At 41.7% G+C, this 21,517-nt stretch overlaps 1 protein-coding gene across 10 annotated transcripts in view; it reads right to left on the reverse strand.

Moving 5' to 3' along the window:
* Positions 1-21,517, reverse strand: part of BAZ2B (bromodomain adjacent to zinc finger domain 2B) — a 183,416-nt gene that overhangs the window by 117,388 nt on the left and 44,511 nt on the right. For all 10 annotated transcript variants that reach the window (XM_081870115.1, XM_081870106.1, XM_081870118.1 and 7 more), the window contains exon 2: positions 11,624-11,666. The gene's annotated coding sequence lies outside the window, so the exon portion shown is untranslated. The remainder of the gene's footprint in view (positions 1-11,623; positions 11,667-21,517) is intronic.

Genomic DNA, 21,517 nt, shown 5'->3' on the forward strand with positions numbered 1-21,517 from the left:
GCATTCCTTAAGGGTCCAAAGTTCTTGCCAAAGTCACAAAGGGCTGGGGGAGTTCAAGGATTTTTAATGTCAGTTTCATTTCTGTCAAAAAAAAATTTTTTTTAAAAAAAAACTTTGCCCTTCACTCTCAAGCTTGAAGTTCAATGACAGCTGATAAGAGGCTTCCAAACATCTATTGTAAAGGCAGGTCCTCCTAATGCTCATTGAAATGCAACACATTTCAGGAAGAAGAAGATGAAGAAGAAGAAGAAAGTGACATAAACGAGTAATCTGAGTCACCATAACCAAATAATTTCCAGGCTTCTATTTTTCTCCCGCAAAGAAACCGGTTCAAACTACATTTACAAAGGAATGGTACACGGATAACGGTTAAATCGAATGGGCTCACATTCTGGAGCAAAAACTACAACCTCAAGAGTTTGAAAGAGAACAGATTTTAATGCAACAACCTTGACCCTGGAAAGCATGGGGTCACTTTCCTTAGTGATGAACTGTGATTGCTTTCTATAATTCTAACAATTGTCAAGTGGGATAAAGTGCAGCCCAGGAGGCTTATAGTTATGAAGGGCTTGCAATTTTAATTTTAACAATTATTTATTGCTCTGCAATATAGGTCAACCATCCAATTGAACATCCTTTACATGACGTTATATGCTCTTAGGGCCAAATGCAACTCCCATTGGCACCAATACTTCCACCACAGATTAAAGTAAGCAGATGGGCCCTTAGAAAATACAAGAGTGATATCAGTTTAAAAGATTATTATTACCTGAAGAGAAGAAGATTCTAAATTATCTAGTTAGAGAATACTTAAAAATTACATGAACCTGATTTACACAAATGTTTGAGGAATTATTCACGTTTCTGTATAATACATTAATCTTTCACAAAGCTACAGGTTAAAATCTGAATTATGGATCACAGTTCAGTGCTATGAAGTGAGCTCAACATAATTTGAAGATGTTAAGATACAATGCTGAAACTACTTCCCTTTAAATGAATGGGACAACTCGGGAGAAGGTGTTTTCAAGCAAAGAGTAGTCCTGCAGGCAAACTCCTTTTTTAATTTGTTTAGAAAAATCTTTAGAAAATCTTTGTGTTCAGTTGTTCACAAAACCAAATTAGACCCTTTCTGAAAACAATCACAAGACTTCCATGCACAAGGGCATCTATATATATAGTCTGCATTCATATTTTCCAGATGAAGAAGGCATCATCTTTTGTACACATAAAATAATTCCTAAGTGCTTTCCTGAATCAATTATGGCAACTACCATAAAGCAGTAACTCCATTAGGGGGTGTATATACAGGATTAAACATTAGCAGTATTTAGTCTGATATTCTTGGTTTGTCATTTAGCTCTGATCTGGACTAATATAAGCCATTATAGTGTAACACATTGAGGATACCAAAGGATGACTAAAAGTTCTGAACGTGTTCACGGTACCATAATTTTCACCATCCCTGTTAGTCATAGACATTTTTATATTTGTACACCTATATATTTTCTTTTCTTTTCTCTCCTATCCCACGGGTATTCAGGAGCAATGCTAGCTTTGGGGGATCTTGCCATCTCCTTTGTATATTTTTGTCCCTTTTTATTTTAATCACAAGACCAAGCTAAAGTACATTTCTAGTGCTCCCCCTTCCCCCTTCTCATTTAGAAATGCAAGCACACTTAAAAGCTGTCGCTTAAAACATTTAGGTAATAAACCAGGCTTATGCTTCCTTTATAATGAAACAGCTCAATTTGTCCTGAATTATGATGACTACTATTTGTCTACTTTTAAGGAATAAAAAGCAGGGGACAATTTATTAAAGCAAGAACATAACTCCTGAATACTGGAAGGTCACAGCCTGTGAGTTGAGCTGCTAGCAAAAACATCTCTGATGCTCCAGAGCTGCCATTTTTCTTCCTTGACAAAGACTCCATCTGCCACAGAGCCATTTACAGCCTCAGAGTCAGAATATCAATGATTTCCAACCATTCTGCAAGTCTGCTTTCACCTTGACATCACCTCTGTAACACAGCTAAAACAGATGATACATACACATCCCTCTGCAAGCTCCACATCCATGCTTTATGCAGCTGATAGGCATTTAAGCCACTTCCCGATGAACCATTTTATATTCCATGCCAAATTGGAGAAGTTTAAAACTGGAACAATTTTCTGCTATTACATTTTCCCAACGTGCTTTAAGACAAGTTACCGTTACCTAACTTCAAAAAGTGGGGATGGGAATTATTTGAGCCCATCAGCATATTTAGGGCATGTTTGCACAAAATTTGGAAGAAGCAGGCGAGGGGCTCTGTGTGCTGATCCAGTGTATGCCATCCTTAAAGGTACCATGACATTCTGCACAGACTGCACATATCCTTGGGTGATCTGTGCAGCAAACTGGAGAAATAGTGTGCCCATCAGTGAGTGCAGTTCACAAGGAAAAATACAAGAAACCATGAACAGCACGTGATTATTCCTCAGTTATATCTTTTGACATGTGTTTATTAAAAGAAAGAAAGGATGGGAGGAAACATTCTGAAATTTTGAAGCTGTTTTGTGGTCTTTCTTGGTGCATGTCTTACATTAGTTTTTATCTAGATTCTGACAATGGAGGACTACCTTGTTCATTTTTAAGGGACTTCCTGGGTCATTTTGAAGGGTGTTGGCTTTTTAGGGGTTGAAATTTGGCTGTTGCATGGAGAAAATAACCGAGAAATCAAGAATTTTGGTGTAGCTGTGACTGGGCAGTAGTGTGTTCATTCTACTGCAAAAAGTAGTGGCAAAAACACATCCATGCTCTTCCTAACTTAGGTTTAATTTCATGACAAAAATGCAAACAACGAAAAGCTGCACTGCCAATTCAAATACAAATAAAATATGCCATTAGAATATCCATGCTGCAAGGTGGGGGTATTGTGGTTGAGAAAGCATGGGTTATTTTAGCCCTGCACAGTAAACTAGTGTTGTTGGGGGTGGGGCGGGGCAGAGAGCACATTATAAGGCACCTCCACTCTTGTTATCCAGTCTCTTGGTGCCGGGGTACTTTGGGAGAAATGCAGTTGGAGGCAGGCTTGTTTGAGGTCTAGGACGAGAGTCTTGTTAGAAAAAAATTATAAACACAAACAAAAAAAGCAGCCAGTCCCTGGCAGGCCCCCCCCCCCCGTTAGTTTAGCCCTCTGAGGCCCAGGAGCAATTGTACCTGGCTGCCCCACCTCCTCTGCATAGGCCTGGTTGGGGGACCTGGTTGGGGGAAACTTTCACCTGTTCAAATTATGTGTATCAGATGTCTTATTACTTTGTTGAGACCTCCGATTTATTTTTGAGCCTCCTCCCCACACGCCAAAAAGAATGCACAGTTGTGTACGGAAATACCCAATGTGTATGCAAATGTGTGTCCTCTTTTGTGAGTGGAACATGCACATACAGTATACTGGGCTCAGAAAACCAAAGCATAAAGCTTCAATCTAAATGTGCTTTGGATTATCATGTAAATGTCTATTAAAATGACAGTAGGCATATGTGCCTTTTATAGTAAATTATATACATTGTATTTCTGATGTTTGGGCAAGTATTTTAGAGTAACAATGTTTGTTGTTGATGATGATAAATCCACAAGAGTATGTAGGCTGCAATCAAGTTGCTATTTACCTGGAAGTAAGCCCCTTTGAACTCAATGTGACTTATTTCTGACCAAATCTGTATAGATTGTGCTGTAAGGCAGCAATCCAATACACACTTATCCAGCAGCAAAAGCTGAACCCTGTATATATCTACTCAAAAGTAGACCATTTTAAATTTAATGGGACCTACTCCTAGTCTCAGCTATGTGTGTGTCTCTTCGAACTCAGTGGGGCTTACTTCCGAGTAGACATGGCTAAAGTGTATTGTGCCTATTTCCTAAAAGGGATAAAGGATAGTTTTTCATTGCTTATTGTCAGCCAATGATTAGCATCTGTTGGGTGGAATAAGTAGTTTATAAAGCTTTACTGTACAGATGGCAATGAGAATGATTCAGATGTAAGCGGAATTTTCAGTTGCATCCTTTTATTTTTAAGACAACCTGTTTTTATTAGTTAAACAGCAGTAATATGTTTGAATATAACCTTGAGAATTCCTTTTAGCTGCAATTGCTTAGGAAATGCCAAAACCTTCCAAACAAATTGTTGTTTACAACAAAGTTTGTGTAACTTGCTTATGCGATAAATATGCTAAATAAATATAGGGAAGGCAGTTTTAAATGTTAATTTGTACAGACAGCAACTGGGTTGGTCTCTCTGCTGTATTTTAGGATGAAACAATCAGTGTTTCAGTTCTTCAAGAAATACATTCTGTTCTTCTGTTTGCAAATAAAGTTACTGAAACTGCATGCCTAAAGAGGAATCAAGCAAAACATGAACAGACACAAGCCTCAGCACATATGGGGTGGAAAATTTGAATTTGATGGGTTAACAATCTCAAACCGTGCAATCCTCTGCATGTCCACTCAGGAGTAAGTCCCATTGAGTTCATTGGGCCTTACTTCCAAGACTGCACTACCAGCCTTTTGTGTTGACACAAAATGAAAATTGTGCTTCACTCGTCTATTGCAAGAAAAGGAAAAAGCTGTCAGTTTTGTGTATGTGGGTTGTACAATGTGTTCAGAGTTTGTCAGGAAAGTTGGTAACACTGCCATGCCTAGCTACAGAGAAAAGAGAAGAGAAGAGAAGAGAAGAGAAGAGAAGAGAATCTGGCTAAAGTTATGGGTCCCCTCATCATGAAAATGCACATAAACACATTCACATAAAATTCTGCATACAATTTATGCAATTGGGGGGGGGGCGATCTTTTTTGTGCCTAGTTCATAGACCCACAGAAGCCCATTCATAGACCCCAGGGGCTTCATTGACTACAGGTTAAGAACTCCTGTTCAAAGTATGTGTTACCTAGACGTTATATTTTATGTGTTTTGAAATATTTGTATTTTATTCATATAGAATAATGAATATATCTACACACGCACACACACAAAATGACATGGTCTTTAAAACACAGCAAAGGCACAGCTCAACCCCCATGCCAATCCTATTGGTGGATCACTGTAGAGCGGCAGGGCCATCACTGCATCTGCAGCCCTGCTCTCATGGCAGCAGAAGGTTGGGGGAGGGCAAGACAATCAGGACATATGTTGACCCAACTGCCACACCAGTTCTAGGCTGGCGCAGCAATCAGGAATGATGTCGTTGCACGACAGCAGTGAAACCAGCTTGGAATCCAGCAGACTCTTAATGGACCTGGAGCCATCCAATGGTTACTGCGGTGAACAGCCCTCCAAAGGAGCAGTTTGGTGCTCCTGTGTCATTTCTGCCCGGACAGGAGAGCTAAGTGAAAGGACAAACCTCCATATACTCCAACCCCCTACACCAGGAGTTTGGATTGCTCTGTGAGTGATTTGGCAAAGTTTGGCTTTTTTTTTTTGTCCCAGTATCTAATTAACAGGAGCAAATGTTTCTCAAATATTTATTTCTTCTTCTTCTTTCTTTCACTCTCACGTAGCTGGCTAATGGGAAACATAACAGCATAATCAAACAGTTTATGTTGAAACCTTGTTTGTCATCTGGTGTTTTGCATAAAGCACCTCAGATGAAGTAACCATGTAATATATGAATTCTCACTTTTTGCACTTCAAAGTTTGGGTGCAAGGAAGGAGGAAGAGAAGGAGATTTGATATTTTAATGACTATACTATGCAAAAATAGTTTCATTCTCCATTGCCAATTTTCTCCTTTGAGCTAATCTGTATTCCTCAGTCACACAATGCAGATTTTGCTTAATCTTTACTGCTGATTTGTCAGCAAATGAGTCTCTGAATTACAAACACCAAGCAGCTCCATATTCATTTGCAGTACTTCAACCTTAATATTTGTCTCTTTTTAATCTACATGTATGTTTTGCAAAACTACATTCTTTTAAAAAATAATCTTGAGATGTGTAATTACTTCTTGCCTTCCATTTTAAACAGTTTTACTTATTGCAAACACTTAAAACGGTGTGCAGAGATCTTATTCTTTTAGGTTTCTCAGTTATAATTATTGTTATTATATAGAAGCAAAGGTTTAATTAAATCTGCAGGTGCTGTGCAAATAGAAAGTGGTGGATTTTTAGTTTTCTTTCTGAACCGTCTGTGGGAAACAAGTAACAGTGTTTCCATAATATTTCAGGATATTAAAGCAAAATTTGTGGTTTCATGCTGGGTCTGAGAACACACTATAACCAGAATAACATGAATCATCACCCTTAAGAGAGGAAAGAGAGGCCATTATTTGGGGTAGGCTCCCTACTGACTAGTAAGAACAATTCAAAAAGACCTACATTGAGTCAAGATTGCCCTGAAATAATTAAAATTTAAGACTGAAATATCGTTTTAGAAAATACACATCGACTTTCAAATTATTAAAGGAGGAATTAAGAAGGGGGGAGAGAAGGATTTGTGCTGGACGGATTTTTTAATATTGTGTATTTAAAATAAGAAACATATTACTAGCAAGTGAGGAATATGCAGGGCTGTGTTCAAATAACCCTGTGCAACCTAGTTTCCACCGTCTTCTCCCGCCACCGAAATATGTTCTGGAGGATCAGGAAAAACCCCAGAACAGCACACAAGGGGAGGAAGGGGGAAATTGTGCTGTCAGGCAAGCACAACAATTTTCTTGGGGCAACACTGAATTCCATCCTGAATAATAAAGATGTGTCTTTTAAGATTCTATGAAATAATTCCTTTTTCCGATCCGACATTACACTGGGCAGGAAAAAGATTGGGGAGAGTGAAATGACATAGGGCTCAGCCCTTGTGTGTCCTATGGACTACTAGTAACATGGGAGGGTCAGACTTGAGTAACCAAATTTGTTCTCATGGTCTGTTAATGAAACACGACATGCTCATAAAGAAGTTATTAGGAGAAGGTTCTGGCTGACCTGGAAACAACACAGGTTGGACATAAGAATAAATGGTAGGACTGATTAAGTGTATAACTGGCTCTCTATCTGCTTACATATTCAGGATGTAGCCTGTGTCTGTTTGACAACAGTAGGATCCTCAAGGACATTTCTGAAACCACACTGTGGCTATTCTGAACCCGCTATTAGGCTCTGCCTGTCTGTACTGCAGTTGAGCCAGAACAACAGGTAACCCTGTTGGTCCCAACAATCCAAGAGGAAGAAGAAGAAGAGTTTGGATTTAATACCCCACGTTTTCACTACCCTAAGGAGTCGCAAAGTGACTAAAAATCTCCTTTTCCCTTCCTCCCCCACAGCAAACACTCTGTGAGGTGAGTGAGGCCGAGAGACTCCAAAGAAGTGTGACTAGCCCAAGGTCACCCAGCAGCTGCATATGGAGGAGCGGGGATGCGAACCTGGTTCACTAGATTACGAGACTACTGCTCTTAACCACTACACCACACTGGCTCTCCAACAACCTGTGCTTAGCAAAAACACTCATGCAGGTGTGAGGGAAGCTCCAAAGAGATATAAATTCTGTGTCAACAGAACCTAAACAAAGTCTGCTATAACCTATGCCTGGCACTAGTCTTGGGATACTGCAGTGCAGACCTGCCCAACTTGTGTTCCACCAAGCCACACACCGCCTCGGTCATGTACCTCCTGTTTTGCTGTCCCAAGCAAGAAATAAATAACAGGTTTATTGAGGCCCCGATTTCAGGCCAGTGTGTTATAAATTATGCAAGCCTGCTGTAGGCGATTCTCCTTTGCAGTCCCTCAATTCTCAAAATTATACGTCTATTCACTCGTTCTCTTGCACCAGAATACTGGTGCAGGAATTAACCCATTGTCCTCTCTGCCTCATGTGTGTCCCTAACAGCCACTCCTCCTCATTTGTTGGGGTCAGAACATTCGCAGAAGGGAACAGCTCTACTTGACTAGACTCGCCACAGTGTTTTAGAACCTGGGATTTTATTTAATTGCCCAGAGTATCTAGTGTAGATATTCAGCCACCAACACATTGGGGGGGGGGGAGGCTGCAGGGCAGAAAAGTGCAAGAGGTGGTAGGGCCAAAAGCCTTTTAATTGCATGGGTGGGGAGAGAGAAAACAAATAAACAGAGCTTATCAGGAGATCTTACACTGTAATGCGGCAATAAACTGTTACTAGCAATCATGTGCACACCTCACACTTACTTTAAAACCATAATTTCCACTTATCTAGGAGGACTTGAGATGAACTATTAAACAAAAAAAGTAACATACATTGCCCTGTACTGATATAGACCCTATCCTAAATATGTCCATTCGGTAATGATGGGCCTTACTCCCATAGAGTTCAATGGGTCTTACTCTCAAGAAAGTGTGCCTAGGATTGCCACCTTAAAACTTCAATACAGTGCCCACCATCTTAAGTAAATGGTAGCTGTTCTTTTCTAAAGTTAGGTGTTCTCTTCCTCATTTTCATGGGTTCATTATAACAAACCCTCACCCCTCTACTTGCCTGGTTCTGCAGTTTCTGTGGTTGCTTCCATCTTACATGTTGCAGGTTATCTTATCTTCCTCCTGTTTTGCTGTCACATCACGGGCACCCTACTAAGCAATGTATTCACTACAAAATTGTTCTTTTGACCTTTAAATCACTCCCCCCCCCAACTATTTAATAGATTTGCTCTCTCCGTACGAACCTGGCTGTTCTCCGAAATCAGCAGATACCAGTCCCTTTTCCATTCCTAAATATTTATTTGTAAGGTTGCATGGAGAGGTTTTTAATAGCTTCACGTTCGGCTGTGGAACATGCTGTCAGTTACAAGCAGAAAGCATTTCCAACTTGCGGGCCTTTCGAATCTAACCTTAAAAATTATTTCTTTTAGTCAGCATTTCTAAAATGATTGTTTTAGCAATTTTTTTTCCTCCTGTGCTACCAGATCTAATTTTAACTTTACTGATTGTAAAGCACCCCTGGGATGCAGGCATGAAGGTCGCTACTGAAATACAAGATTGCAGAGTATCGTAAAATATTCAGCTTGCGCCGAATAAGGGAAGCTAAATGTTACCCGGCACAATGTTGCCCAAGTGAGACACAGTTAAACACAGCAGCAAAGAATAAATGCCCACCTTTTATCTTAAGACGGCAAAAGACAAATAACAGCCTCCCTTTTAACCATTCCATACTCTGTCTTGGAGGCAACCCTGTTTCTGACAATCAAAAATAATGAAAAGATAACAGATCTCTTTGAAGGTGCCACCTACACACCCAACATGCACAGACCCACTAAGACACAAAATTTTCTATTTTCCAAGAGCGTGATTGATAAATACATGCAGCAAGGGAGTATGCTCTGACCCTTTGCTCCCCTGCTCCAGTCTTGAGGAAAATCCCTCTTCTGAAACGAGTATTTGCCAAGGAGTGAGGGGGGGAAGAATTGTTCATAGGCTCCTAATATCAGTTATTTGGAGTGGTCTTCCTCAATACCAGAGCAGGGGAGGGGGGAAAGTCAAATTCCTTCCCTATGCCTGTTTTGATTCCATTAATTATCATCCCACCATCACCACCAAGCTGGTGCAATTTCGATTTTTTAGGATCTGCACAGAGGCTGTGTATACAGGACACATTTTATAGCATACCCCCTCTCCCAAGAATCCTGGGGACAGTGTTTTACCCTTCACAGAGCTTCAATTCCCAGGACCAATAACAAACCATAGTTCCCAGGATTCTTGGGGGAGGCAATGTGCATTGAATGCATGGTGTGAACACCTTTAGCTGCAAAGCTGCATTTAACGTCGCCTGTAGTTTGTCCCAGGAGTTGCCTTGAGAAAAGTCTGCCGGTAGCTATAGGAAATAGTCATTCAAAGAATGGGGCAGGGAGAATGAAGTGTGGAGGGGGCACAGGTAGCAGCTCTGCCCCTGGTATCACATCCCTCCCCCCAGTCTCAAATTTTGCACATTGAGACCCAAGGTCTGAAGTGTGTTGGGTCCAGTGCTATTTAACATTCATCAATAATACGGGGGCCGGAAGGAACAGTGAAGAAGCCAAGATTGTGGGTGACACCAAATTATTCAAGGCACAACCCGCATATCTTACAAAGTGTTCCAAAAGCATCTCAATAAACTGAGTAAATGGTCAGAAAAATGGCAAATAAGGTTCAGCGTAAGTGATGCAGACTAGAGCAAAAAATCCAGTTTCATATGGTATCAGGACACAAAATAAGGTCATGTTATCAAGGAAGAGGTAATGTTCAGTTCTGACCTTAGGTTTACAACCTTATATCCCAATCCAAAAGTACAGAGTGAGATCCTACCATGAGCACTAGAGGGAACCAACAAACCATAGATTACATTAAGCACATGATTCATGATTTAACAGGATACAAATTTAAAAGGAGAGACCCAAGCCACATGTGGATGCCTCTACCATGCAGATCCTGGGGTCACAGTCATTATTAGAAATTTAGTCCCATTCATTTCAATGAGACTTGCTTCTACACAGTGCAATTAGGATTGTAAAGCCAGGCCCCTGATCTTGCACTTAAATGTGACAGAAACCATCAGATCATAACATTCTTCCCCCCGCCCCCCACCAACAGTTTTCTTTCAGCTAAATGCAACTCCCGAATGAAAACGAAAAAGCACCTTGTTAATTTGTACCAATGACTGGAAACTGAATTTTGTCAGCAGCAAATGCAGCAAATGAACCATAATAATGATAATATCAAATAGCAACCAGTGTATAATTTCACTTAGAAATGAGGCCGCCATTTCCATGTGTGACAATAGTAAGAGTAAAACAAGGGGATAGGTAGTACAATGTGGACATTAGTGCTGCAATCCTGCAAGGATGAATGATCTGTCAAGAAGAACAAGTCTCAGTGCTTCGTTGCCATTTTTTAATTCTTTCCTACTTATGACGCTGACGCTCTAGGAGGTAGATCCCCCTCATTCACCAGCCAGCAACAGGTACACAGTGTTAAAACCTGATACTTCTGACAGTACTGATAATTAGGGATTGGGAGATTCTGTTTCTTGGTCCACTTATTGAATATATAAATGAGAACATGTATTTTATGCAAACCTCATTTTTTGTTTTTTTGGGAGCGATGCATTTCTTATTTTTTGGTTATACATTAAGCAGCCACCCCAGACATGTAACATTTGTACAACACAACATATTGCATCAACTACTATGAGTGAGACTGCCACTACACTGGTACAAAGCACTAGGAGGTGCCATATTATTCAGTTAGGCATGCTTAAAGGCTCATCCACACTTCCACTTGTCCGCTGCCTAGAAAGCATGGGCTGGAGTGGTTTTCTGATTGCCACACTGCTTTCCCAGGGGAAAGACAGGTTTTTAGTGCTGAATCAAGTACCCATCTGCAGAAAACCCGGTTGAGGTTTGCTCCAATCAGCAATAAAGATTGGGTTTTCCTGGGGGGAAATGGCAGGACAAGTGGAATTCTGCATGAGCCCCAAATCTGATTGAAACTAATTGGGACATGAAACCCCAAACGATATATTTAAGTTGCACTGATTTCTGGATTGAACCCAACGGGTTTTTTTCATTCACACTTCTGTTTATACTTCACCACATGATTCACACTTCTCTAAAAAAAGAATTACCATCGTGTCAGTAACTGAAGAATTACTTACTGTGATCAATGTGGTCAGTTCTGTGGCATCACTGTTTTGCAAGCTGAAAAACAAGAGAAGCGGTAATGTTCCAATGAATTACTAACGGATGTGAAGCAATGTTGGATAAACACATCTAATGTAATACGTAGGAATTCCATAAACAATCAGAAGACGAATGCAGCACAATGAATATGCAATAACTAGAACACCTGATCACAGACACACACAAACACACAAACATTTAAATTAATTGCAGGATAAAGAACGACACCACAAAGGACTGTAGCATAACTACTTCTTTCAATGACCTACAACACACAAACCAGGCACAGCACTACTATACCAGCCATTCTTATATTCCAGTCCATTTGTGACAAGCTGTGCTTCTGAAGCACTCATCCTACGCTGGTCCCACAGGTTGGCATTGCTGGGCACCTGCAGAAGCGCATTCCCCAGAAAGGGGCCCACTGCCAACCACTGGAGTCCCCATGCCTATTCACCTGCCCTCTCCTAGGAGCAAAGAGCCTCTGTCCACCTTGCCCTCCTCCTCTGGACAGCTGTGCAGACTCAGCACATAGGGAGAGGCATAACAAAGAGAATGCACTAGTGATGCGGTAAGCCTACTCAAGGAGGGGAGCCACTGAGATGCCCAACAGCTATCTCCAATCCAATCCGATCTCTATTACAATCACAGATCAACCACCCTACAGCTATCTCAAACCTGGAAACAGCACTGTGCACCTCTCTAGCACTGCACAAATGGAAATGCACCTGCTGTGAGCAGCCTCAACACAAGGGCTTCCCATGGACATACGGTTTGCTGCTGTCCAAAACAGGATGCTAGACTAAATAGACCTTTGGTCTGATCCAGTTCTTCTTATCTATTTAGGGGTCTGTAAAGCAACGGGCGACTGGATGTTTTCAGAAATGGCCAGTGGGGAGGAGAGAGGCTGCTGACCTGGCCTCCTGGCGGCAGCCTCACTGCTGAGCAGCAAGGGCACAGTGAGTGCATTGGAGGGGGTGCTGGATTGCCTCAGCTAGGGCTGTCCCCCTTGCTACCACCTTGTCTCTGCACCATACCAGTTCGTGGAAGGGACATTGCAGCACTGTCCCTTCCGTCCAGCCACTCCTGGATGTTCTTGAGGTGAGGAGGTTCAGGAAACACTCTGCAAATGAGATACATGTGGGCGGGTGTGCATGTGAGAGTTGCGGATGGGATCTGAGGACTAACTGATGATGGGAGTTGTAGTCCAACAACAGCTGGGGACCTAAGTTTGAGAAACACGCCATGAATAGGCATTCGCTCATATGTTACATCATCTGTACGTCATATGTCATATCATCTATATGGTGGACGAAAGCAGCTTCTCCACACAGAGAGAAAGCCCCATATATGTGACAACATTTTCTTATTTCTGACACGTGTGGATGGCACAGTGAAAAAGAGCCAGCATGAAACCGGGAAGTGAATCTTGCCCCCTCCACCACTGTAGAAGCAGCTCTTGCTCCTACCTTTAGGAGCCGAAAGGTAAAAATATAGTAGAATGAAGATGGAGTCAACAGGAATGGGGTCTGGCAGAGCCTAATTTAGCAGCCAAAAGGGAGTTCCACAGATGCACCATAGCACTAGCATCTGATTGGGGGTGGGCAAGGTGGAGGGGGGGGAGGGAGTTTGGCCAGCTCTTCTGCCTTTAAGAGCAGCTTAATCTGCACAAATTGGCAGTTGATCCTTTTTTATAGCATGGAAATAAACATTATCGCCAGGCTAATGGCTGCAGATTAGGCCAGTTTTAAGAAAAAGTTGGCAATCCTAATACAGAGGCTTTCTTATTCTCCTTTCCAGTTTCCAATGAGACTCCTGCCTAATTGAATCACAAAAACGTACACACCTCTCTTCACGCAGAAAAGGCCTGAGAATTTAATCACCTACTAGCTCTATTTGTCCTGTATCTTCTTCCTGGATACTGGCCATGAAATAGTCAACACTGAAGAAGAAACAGTGCTCCCTTTATTCAATACCGAAACAGCGTTTCCTGGAGTTTTGGAGGTGCTACTACAGCAAGCAATCTACTTTGTCCTCATTAAGCTTAGAATAACCAGCATGCAGCCTTGCAATATATTTATTTATGCTCCATTGAAAGTAGCATCTCAAAAGATTTTCTGAAGGTCATTTCTGAAGTCAAAAGCCTCTCCTATTTGAGCAAATTTAACAACATCCATAAGTGAAATGAAAAAAACCCAACCTTGAAATGAAATATAGTACAATGCTAGCAAGGGACGAATGGCATGACAGAAAAATATTTTAATAAAGCCTACCAGAAAACAGAAAGGACTTTACAAGCCCATCTGCTCAGAGTGAAATCTTCCCACAGAAATTGAAAGATGTTTCATCTGTCTCACTTACAAGAATAAAGGTGACACCAGAACACTGGAATCGCAAAGCAATGTCATTCCACTAGTGTTGCTAGAAAACATTCCTACTTTCAAATTTTTCAACAGGTGATGTCTGCTACCACCCAAAAAATTATCATCATCCATACTGCATCAACACAGTAGATCATGATGAAATGTTATTCATTCCCTGCTATACAATTCAGAGGCAAGGACTGATAGCCTAGCTTTACTAAGGCCACATATATTTAAAAGTTGACATAAAGATAAATGCTGAAACTTCCTTCTAAATACACTGGTGTCTATCGCACTACAGTCAGTATACTTGTGTGATCATGCAATATCATGAAGGGTGGCAAGATGGATGCCTGAAGGTAACTCAACACAGCAATATCCATCACAAATTGTGTCAAGAAGGTTGTGGCTTAGTTGCTTGGCTGCTCTGCAGCCATGTCACCAATACCCAAACAACAACCTGTTAGAAACTGACTCTAACCCAAGATCGTAAGCTTAGTTGGTGTGGGTAGGCTGCTGGAACTAGACCATCTAACAAAACTTTAATACATAAATAAATATTTACAAGCAAGCCATCCATACAAAAATAGCAGCAGGAGAAGAAAATATAGTGTAGTCCTGCAGGTGTCTACTTAGAAGGGAATCCCACTGAGTTAAATGAGACATATTCCCTACAGCCTAACTTCTGTATGAAACTGAAATAACCAAAAAGGTACAGTGGTACCTCGGGTTAAGTACTTAATTCGTTCCGGAGGTCCGTACTTAACCTGAAACTGTTCTTAACCTGAAGCAACACTTTAGCTAATGGGGCCTCCTGCTGCCGCCGCACCGCGGGGGCCTGATTTCTGTTCTCAACCTGAAGCAAAGTTCTTAACCTGAAGCACTATTTCTGGGTTAGCGAAGTATATAACCTGAAGCGTATGTAACCTGAGGTACCACTGTATGGCCAAATAAAATAAGCTTTTCACCTGGCCCTGAAAAAGCACCAGATCACCAAGTGAGCACTCCTTTAAGTATGATCCAAAGTTTGGGCACCATTATTGAGAAGGACTAGCAATCTCCACTCACCTCACCTCTGAAGGTGAAGGGTAGGGAGTCTGCAATAAGGCCCTTGCAGCAAGTCTTCATAACTGGGCAGGTTCATGCAAAGGACTTCTACACATATTCATGTGTACGTGCATTAAGCCCCTTCACACAGTCAAAGATGTGACCTGTGTGTAGTGTGGCTAATGTGTATTTGTCTTTAGTTTGTGGACTGCAGTTCTCATGCATGCCCTGGTTTGTACTGTGCATGTATAGATTGTGGTCTGGTCTGTGAACAATACTGGGCCGTCTTTACCTGTCCAGCTTGTTGGCTCTATACAGGTCTGCTTTGTACTCCTCTCCTTAGTAGGTGTGTTTGCATGTTCTTGTGCATGTATAAAATGGGGGGGAAGGATGTCAAGGATGCCGGCATCCGCCAAAAGCCAGTTACTTATTCTTTGTCAACAAGAGACCAGCAGAGACCTATTTTATATTACTGGGATTTGTTCTTTCCTTTTGATAGACTATAGCAGTTTTTTTTTTTTTTGTTCACACCTAAGGTTTGCTGCTCTTGAGAGCTGCTTGCTATACATTGTTAATCACAGCCAAGGGCATTTTACAGATAATCCTGCTCTTCAAAGACAACATGTCCATATTTCACATTTTTAAGAAACTGCTCAGCTATGTTTAGAAATTGATCATTTCCTTGCGCTTTGCCATTGTTTCCAAAGCATGCTGAACACTGCAAGGTCACAAGTTAAAAATGATTGACGAATGACTGCTAACAAATGTCTTCTAAGGCAGAAGTTAAATATATTCCAAGTCTCTCACCATAATTAGTAAAAATCGTCATGCTCTCATTATATTCTTAAAATAACTCTCTTTAGGAGAAATGATCACACTGGAAAGAGTCTGGTTAAGATTTCAAATGATAAAGATTAAAGCTACATGATATATTTGCATTATGCTCTGCATTATGTATGAGAATTTAGAACTTATCCTCATATAGTTTAGCTCATTGTGGCTTTTAGAACTCTCCATGTCTGTATTATTCATTCTTACAAAGGCCATTTTGGCTCAGCAATCGCTTGCTTTGTTCTTTAAGCACTGAGGACTGAACTCGCTAACCACTCTACTGACTCCACTGTGATTGGTCTGTTGTGGTCCCACTGCTTTACACTGCTGCTGCCTTCATTACATCTCAAGGAAGCAGTGGCCACAAGCCAAACTGAGCATAAGACTTTGCAACCCACGTCGGCAGTGTCGTTTTTGGTGATTTCCTGTAAAGTAGCTCAAAAACTTCATTCCCCCCTCCCTGAGATTTTGCAAAAGAAGCTCAACAACTTTGGCCAGACCAAAACTCAATAACTTTTCCATCCGGATTTTCACTTTTTGAAATATGGCAACCCTACTGTAAGTGTACTGCTGTAAGCGTGTAGGATCTTCTCCCATTAATGCTCCTGCTATTGCACATTGAAGGTGTGTCATATGTACATACCTATGTATTCCGCAGAGTGGTAGAAATTATTTGAACACCTAATTAGCTACATTCTGAGGGCCAAGCTACACATTACAGCAGCACCTTTGCGGCAGCGAATAGCTTTTGGAAGAGGAAGTTCTTGGGTGAGAAACAAGCACAGAGAATCTGATCTAAATTAGTAATATGTTCCAGATCATGGCCCAGCTAGATTTTCTTCAAAATAAACGTGTCTGGCTTAAGCACGCTTTTTAAAAAACATGAACAGTGTGACATGAAGTGTGGCCCTGAGGCATTTCTTTTCAGAACTGAGAATGGGCATTCAGGCCATTTCCTCTATGCTGAAGACCAAAGCAGATTCTGGAAAATGCACTAAAAAAAAAGTAGTAGCATAGCTAATTGAAAGCTGCTACACTTGGGGGGCTGCTCTGATACTGCTGCCTCTTCATCTCAGAGGAATTAAGCTCTCTTCGGGCACAAGAGAAATAAGTGCTGAGGGAACTTTCTTTCCAGCATAAGCAAAAGGAGGAGGCAGCAGCAGCAAACAGGTTCCCTGCACACAAAATGAGGAGAGGTTACTCCATATTGCAAGTGCTGACACTTCCTGCTGGGCAGAATTTACTTCTGAGTAATTGTACATAGATTTAAGATGCAACTATGGCTGTCACCAGGGCCACTGCTGAGTGGGGGGTGTCCATGGGGTCTGAGCCCTGCTATGTATTTATTGCAATGAGTACTGAATTCCCTCCCCCTACTCCCCTACTTTTTTTGAACATTTTGCAAGAAGAAGGGCTGGACATGCTCCAAGTGCTGTGCCATTGAGACCTTGGATACCCACCATCTTAACTTGTTCAGATCCAAATATGTGTCATGGACCTGTGTCCCAAGACTTTTAAGTACACTGCAATATCCCTGCCTGTTCCTAGAGGCATACATTGATCACATCTCATTTAAACTGAAGAGGCAGATACTGGGATCCTTTGTCTTTTATAAAGGTTGCCTTTGCATAGATAATTATTTGGGGGCGGGGAGCATGGTGCTCAATAACTCTTAGCATCAGTTCCAGCCATGTTGGTTTTCAAGTGCTGAAAAGTAAAGCAAATAAAGTTGGGAATCAATTGACTCCATTCTGTCCATTCTGGAGACAGTTCTGTACCTCGGGGGGGACGGGACAAAATCCTACTGGCTAGCCACTCTGAGCCCACAAGATAAGAGTGGGATAGAACTCTAATAATTTTTTCTTTAAATAAAATTAATTCCAAATGCTAAGCAACTTGGCTGCAGGTATATAGTGCTATGAAACTGAGATATATAGATATTATATGCTTGTACAAGGCTCATTTGATGAAAGGTATTATTTAAAAACAAAATACTAACAAGGATTGAGAAACCAAAGGTAGGTGGGCTTTTTAGATTGCTCAATTCATCCCTGTGCCAAAATACTTGCCATAGACTCCATTGCCAATGCAGTTGGCAGCCGTTCCTGTACTAATGCCCAATTGTCCCAAACTGGGATAGTGCCAGCTTTCTTGGGGAACTACTTTGCTGCCCTTATAAATCTCACTGTGCAAAAGTTCTCTTGATATTAGGCCTGAATTTACCTCGCCTTTTGTCCCATTATCTCTGGTCATGCCCCCTCAGACTTCGCTAAACAACTCCACTCCACCCTTCCACTTAACTCTTAAAAGAGAAAGGGCAATGGAACCCACTTATGCTCTCAATGCCTTTGAAAACATAGACTGCGTGCTCCAAAGAAGAGCATTTGTATAGCAGCATGTCTGAGCTCACAGCTGCAAAGAAGGCTGCAGGAGGCGCATGGCAGTAAAGCCATCTGTAACCGAGCAAGGGCAGTCTGTTCAATTAGGAGACATGAGAGGGGGAATTATATGCTAGTGCAGCATTTCTGTCATGGATATTTTCTACGGACAGCTGGGTATAGGCAAGACATTCAAATCTGCTTTAGCAGACTAATAAGAAAAAAAGCAAGTACTAAGGTTGAAAACAAGGGTGTCTTTTTTCTACTGTGACCAAATTATTCTAAATTTTTTTTTCTGGCATAGTTACCAATAAATGTGCTAGAAATTGCACCTTGAGAAAAGCTTGTAACGGGAACGATCTATACTATAACTGTGCTCCACAAATGTAAAATGTGGACAATTCCATTAAAATGTTAAGAATGACCCCAAACTCAATACATGAGTGAAGGCTGACGTCAGGTGCATGTGATTCATCCATATATATCTAGCAAGTTCTTCTTGTTATAAGGGTGAGGAAATGTTCTACCTCCACTGGTCCTTGAGTTATTTCTATAGTGGGCACTGGATCCATTCTGAGCTCATTCCGGAAACACCTGCAATAGAGAGGCAGTGCAGCCCAGGTTGACCCTAACATCTCTGCTCCTGTCTTCTGCCTCTGGGGACCTTTGACGTATCAATGGAAATCTGATATTCTCCTTCCCTTTCATGGCAGAGACCTTACTGTAGACAAAATGAGACTTGCCACAGCCTAGGAGGAGCTCCCCTATGCCACTCTAGGCAACCTCTTTTAAAATGTTGGTTGCCTTGCTCAGATGTTACACCTGAACAAGGAATACCTGCACCCACTGTCCCTACACCTGCTGGCTCCACCCACTCCACTCTTGCTCATTCCATGCTGAGCAGAAAGGGCTGAATGGGGCTTCTAAGCACATTCATCTGAACATGTTTCAAATCCTTCTTGCCATCAGGAACTCTGATTATCCATCATCGGGAGGCTTCTAAGAGCATTCAGTTGAACGTGGTTAGAAGCCCCCTTCAGACCTTGCGAGTCACGGTAGGTTCAGGGGTGGGTTAGACGGAAACTGGGAAACTAGGAGTGGGGCTGGAATACACAGTCCAATACATTGGTATTATATGCCCTGAAGAGGGGCTAGAGTTGGAAGGGACCTTGGTAGTCATCTAGTCAACAACCCTGCTCAATGTAGGTTCTGCAATGCAATTACAGCATCCCTGACAGATAGTAGTCCAACCTCACCTCAAACACCTCCATCTCCCCACACAGTCTGCTCCACTTCCCCACTTGCCAAGGATGTTGTCAAGCGGGTGGCGATATCATAACCTCCCAATATTTTAAAAAGAGAATAGTGGCACTTATACCTGTGGACCTGTGCAGGGGCACCTAGCAGCCTCAGTACATATGAATAATGACAACCAGCCAAGTGCTTTGGGGCATGTGCATAATAACACATTTCCTTCACCACCAATGGCTTATTCACCCACAGATGGGGTTAGAATCTGGCCAAAGAGCATGATTCGGGCACCCAGCCAGCCTATCAGCCTACCTTTTAGTTTAAATTTATTTAGATTAAGCAATATCCTTGAGGACTAGACATATGAGAATTACACATCTGCATGGCAATTTCAAAATGAACATAATCCGCAACTGCCGTCTAGAACTCAGCAATTCTTTATCTCAGTATTTCTTGAAACAATCCCATAAAATATTTTCAGTATTATTATCCACATATTGCAAAAGCACAGCTGAATCTGAAAGCAGGTATCTTGCTACCTAGTACGCTTCAGTCATATATTTGGGACTTTGGACTCCTGGTTCACAGCTTTGTCTTTGACCTACTACATTTTAAATTACTAACATGCTAGATAACCACACACCAGCATGTTTTTATGGCCCTTCTGAACCAGAGGCTTTATGCTCCAGATCATTTATTTAAAATATGGCAATGCGATACAACCTCTTGTTCGGAATCACAACATTCCCCTTTATAATGCAAGGTGGCTTCCGTATTTCAAGCCCTTTCAACTCAAGAGCCATGTGATGTGCTTTGGAGTGCAAAGTCCAATCAGTACATCCCACCTGTAGATCGGGAAAGCTCTGCATGCAGAAGAGCAGACATTACAGGGCTTTTTCTGCGGTGGCACCTTAGTTACGGAACACCTCCCCTTGGAGATTTGTTCTAGCCCCTATCCTACACATTTTTGGTTGGGTTGTCAAGGCTATGCTGTTTTGCCGGGCTTTTGAGCTGACATGATAGTCGTGTGGCTTTTTTTTTAACTGATGTGTGTTTCCTGCTGTTGTATTACTTTTACAGCTATATTTTATCAGTGCTTGCAGCTTGGTTTGAATGATGCCTTGGGGGCCTTTGGGCAGAAGCATTTTATTTGTTTAAAATAAATAAAATGTGGACCATGCTCTGACCCCAGTATAAGGCTGCTTCACTGTATACTTATGTCTTCCTGCTGTCACGACTAATTGTGCCCTCAGTTCAAGGGTGGGGAACCTGTGATCCTCTAGATGAGGTTGGGACTCTCAACTCCCATCAGGAAGAGCCAGGATTCACACTCCTCCTGCTGAATGCTGATTTCTCTCTTGCTCCTTCTTTTATCCCTGCCCTGCATGCAGATGTTCTACTTTCCTACTCCAATTTTAATACTATAGCTGCTGGTGGAACAATCCACTTCCCAGACATACTGGGAATGCCTTTGTGCAAATCTCTGAAGGAGGGGCTTATAGCCACTTACCTGTGAGGCAGACTCACTTAAATCAATGGGACTTCCTTCTGAGCAAAAATGCACAGGTTTGTACAGGTATCTGAAGAAGTGTGCATGCACGCGAAAGCTCATACCGATAACAAACTTAGTTGGTGCTACTGGAAGAATTTTTTTTAATTATTTTGTTTAGACTACGGCAGACCAACATGGCTACCTACCTGTAACTAGGTTTGCACTGTTAAGCTTCCTCCATGTGCAAGGAACAATGGGAGTTAATGGAACATAAATTAGGACAAAAGCAACTATGTCCACAAGTTGTAATACTTGTGAGACAGTTTAGCTTGTTTTCCGCTTCACACCCACCCAGTTGCCACTTTGCCACCTAAGTTATTAGACTTTATATACCCTCCAACTAACTGAAGCCTAGGATATGACATTAAGAGAAACTAACTAGTTGGTTCAAAATGTGACTGCAGTCCCCTCCAAAATTCAACATTAACTTGTCTAATACTGCTCGTC

Source organism: Podarcis erhardii (assembly GCF_964252035.2).
Source record: "Podarcis erhardii genome assembly, chromosome: 1".
Taxonomy (NCBI): domain Eukaryota; kingdom Metazoa; phylum Chordata; class Lepidosauria; order Squamata; family Lacertidae; genus Podarcis; species Podarcis erhardii.